This window comes from Mus musculus, chromosome 15, assembly GCF_000001635.26.
Source record: "Mus musculus strain C57BL/6J chromosome 15, GRCm38.p6 C57BL/6J".
Classification (NCBI taxonomy): domain Eukaryota; kingdom Metazoa; phylum Chordata; class Mammalia; order Rodentia; family Muridae; genus Mus; species Mus musculus.
The window spans coordinates 89,412,200-89,416,404 of record NC_000081.6 but is presented as its reverse complement, the minus strand read 5'-3'; positions in this window follow the sequence as shown (position 1 = coordinate 89,416,404).

Below are 4,205 nucleotides of genomic sequence, written 5' to 3'. Positions count from 1 at the left end.
TTCCTGCTCCATGGGACTACTTCTGTTTGCCTGCCAGGGAGTGGGACCCACCTGTCCACTTCATTCACTGACATGCCTTCTGTATACAATCTGGGCTAGAGTGCAGCCCAACAGAGGCAGAGGACATCCTTCCAAGCCTGAGGCCAGAGTGTCAGGTGATCACGTCTGTGCGGGAACACAGGGCACCCTGCAGCAGCGACAAGCTACTTCAGTCTCGTATACTTTCTTTTTTTTTTTTTTTTTAAAGATTTATTTATTTATTTATTTACTATATGTAAGTACACTGTAGCTGTCTTCAGACACACCAGAAGAGGGTATCAGATCTCATTACGGGTGGTTGTGAGCCACCATGTGGTTGCTGGGATTTGAACTTCGGACCTTCGGAAGAGCAGTCGGGTGCTCTTACCCACTGAGCCATCTCACCAGCCCCTCGTATACTTTCTTTTTGAAATAACAACCAACCAAGTTGGAAGTGACGGCCCAAAACCATCTAGACTTGCCTTCAATACTTCTGAAATAATAGTGCCTTGCACTTGGCAGGATGAGGCAGGACTGCCAAAAGTTCAAGGATAGTCTGGGCTGCAGACTGGAATCCTGTCAAAGAAAGAAACAAAAAGAATAAACCAATAATAATCTCTTGTGAGAACGTAAGTAGCAGTCAGTAACTCCAGCCGCAGACTTGAATGAGCTACGACTCTGCGCTCTCCAGGCATGAACCCACTAGCAAATCAGATTTAGAGATCACATTTGTGGATCACAGGTATGATGCTGTTCTGGAAACTCGGGGATGAACAGGAGACTCTCGGTGCCTATGCAGAATTCACTCCTAGAAGAGGCTAGTGTGAGTGAGGGACAGTGCAGCCGATGGACACAAGGCTATTTTTAGAATGACCCACTTAGCAAGTGTTTGCTGGATGCCTGTAGTGTGCAAGGCCAGTGAACTCTCAGTGAACAAAATTAGCAAACCGCCCTCCCTTTGGCACCCAAGGGCTTCAGTAAGGGACGCAGATAACAAGAGTGTACACACGCAGCGTACCAAGTCACACAAGTTAGTGAACAGGAAAAGGAAAATGACAGAACAGACAATGCAAGGGGGCGACTTCAGATGATGGTAAAAGCAGGTCTTTTAAAGTGAGGCTGCCAGTGTACAGAGCAGGAGAAAGGAGTAAGCCATGTTCTCCCTGTCTTTCGTGTCTCAAACTTGAAGGCAGAGCATCCCTGGACAAACAGCCAGAGTCAAAGGTGTATGTCAAGAGATAGCTGTTGTGGGGGCTGGTGAGATGGATCAGTGGGTAAGAGCACCCAACTGTTCTTCCGAAGGTCCGAAGTTCAAATCCCAGCAACCACATGGTGGCTCACAACCACCCGTAATGAGATCTGGTGACCTCTTCTGGTGCATCTGAAGATAGCTACAGTGTACTTACATATAATAAGTAAATAAATAAATAAATAAATCTTAAAAAAAAAAAAAAGAGATAGCTGTTGTAAGGATTAGGACATGACAGACAGCCTATGGCTGGTGTAAAGGCAGAGAGCAGGAGGGCAGACAGACCAAGACCGGAGGCCAGATTTTGTCTTCTTCAAACGATGGAATAGTGAGATTCTTCTGGCCGACCAGGATAGTATAACCAAATAGCATGTCATCATGGGAGAATCAGGAGGCCTGTCTAGAGGCAGTGGCCATGATGTCAGAGGAAAGAAATGTCAGGGCTTGTACCAAGGCAGTGCCATACATAGGACCAGAAAACCGGGAGGCTGAGACTCTCAAAGGTAGGACTAACAAGGCCTGATAAGATCTCAGAGACACCCCCACTTTAAAAAACATTATTACATTAAAATTTTTAGATGTATTTATTTTATATATACAAGTGTTCAATGGCCAGGTATGCATGTGCATGTACCACATGTGTGTCCGGTGCCCATGGGATTCAGAACTGGGTATCGGATCCCTTGGGGTGCTAAGAACCAAATCCAGGTTCTCCACAAAAATCGACAAGTGGGGAGCTGGAGAAATGGCTCAGTGGTTAAGAGTGCCGACTGCTCTTCTGGAGGTCCCGAGTTCAAATCCCAGCAGCCACATGGTGGCACACAACCACCCGTAATGAAATCTGATGCCCTCTTCTGGTGTGTCTGAAGACAGCTACAGTGTATTCACATACATTAAATAAATGGATAAATCTTAAAAAGAAAAAAAAAAATCGACAAGTGCTTGTAACCAGTGTGCCATCTCTCCAGCCCCCAAGTTATTACATTTTTAGTTTGTATGTGTGGGCATATGCATGCTTTATAGGAACTGATTATCTTCCAACCACGTGATACTAAGGATGGAAGTCAGGTGTTCAAGCTTAGCAGCAGGTACCTCTACTGGCTGGGCCATGCTCTCAGAGACACCCCCACTTTTTAAAATTATTATTTTTTGAGTAATGTGGCAATTAAATGAGAAACTAAAATGTTAAATTTAATGCAAGAAATGTCTGTGAAGGGCTGGGGATGTGACTCAGCTGGAAGCGAACTTGACTAGTCTATATGAACTTCTGGCTTTGGTCCCCAAGACCATGCAAACCAAGTATAATGGTGCATGTGGCTGCATAGTCTGAAGCCACTGAAGTTATTTACAAAGGAGGAGGGGAAAGAAGAAGAGGAAAGAAAAGAGAAAATTGTTTGAAAATGTCTCGTAGGTTCTTAGAATATAAATTAAAAGCTGAGGAAGACCTAGGCTCCTTATAATAGTTATTATAATCGTCATTAAAACCTTAATAGTGAAGTCAGGCATTGGTGGCACACACCTTTGATCTCAGCACTTGGGAGGCAGAGGCAGGCAGACTCTGTGAGTTCGAGGCCAGCCTGGTCTACAGAGTGAGCTCCAGGACAGCCAGGGATACACAAAAAAGCACTGTCTCAAAAATGAATGAATGAATAAATAAATACATAAATAAAACCAAACCCATATTCACTATGTCTATGCCATGACCAACCTTGAAGCTTGGAGAGGAGTTCTGAGAGAGATGATGTCTTGGAGCAGTGAAACAAACTACTCAAAGTCAAATCGTGGGCCCAAGTTAGCAGCCTATGTTTTGCTCTAGACAGATTTTGCTTCTCTCTGTTCTGCTTTCTCTGGAGAGCTCCAGACAGCTTCTCTCTCTCTCTCTCCCCCCCCTCTCTCTCTCTCCCCCCCCCTCTCTCTCTCAGCAGTTCTCCAAGCAGTTCTCTCTTGCTATTCTAAAAAATTTCTCTGCAGAGTTCATCCCTTGCAGATCATAAGCCCAATCTTTTATTTTACATATCAATCCAGTCATTGACTCCCAGTTCCTATGAATCAGCACCCCGAGATTCTTAGGAGCCAGCAAGCACATTTACTTTTTAACAAAAGAATTCAGAGCCCTTCCTGCCTCTGTTAAGCACAGACAGTAAGCTACCTGGCTGGGATCCTTCCCTGAACTTACCATTTCCATCACACCTGGGCCTAACCTTGTTCTGTCTCAGGCCAACTCTCAACTCAGGAATCTGCCTGCCTTAGCATCTTTCTGACAAGCTGGCTCATTAATGCAGCTGCCTTTGTTCCTTTAGAGTCCTGAAGCCCTCATAGAATTCACATTGTATCCTTATTTTTTTTTTTTTGCATAGTTGAGAGATTATATATTTTCAAACTCATGTTTTTAGAGGTCTTTCCCATAGCTTTAAGGGCTGTTCTGAAGGTCCCAGCGTCTGCTGTTTTCCTGAGACATTTGCCTCCCGTTTGCCTCCTGGACCCTGCTGTCTCTGATTTTCATGGAATCATTGACATTAACAGGGAGGACATTCCTTGAAGGAGGGACGTAAAAATATATACAGTTGCAATACAAACAAGCTTTACACCCACAGCAGCCTTCGACACCCATGGAAGCCCGTGCCATGTCATTCCACCCCCACCAGGACTCAGCATGTCTGGAACTATTTGTCTCAACCCCGGCTGTTTTTCGTTCTGACAGTCTGCTAAAGGATAAGAATCCCAAAGAGAAATTTTTGTGGGGCCTGGGTAGTTTGTGTTCTCAAACTTAGTGTCCAAAGTTAGTTCCAAACTGACCTGTCTCCCACTTTCCTTTCTTTCTTACTTTTCTTTCTTTCTTCCTTCCTTTCTTTCTATTTTTCCTTTTTTTAAGATTTATTTTTATTATTATACATAAGCTCACTGTAGCTGACTTCAGACACACCAGAAAAGGGCATCA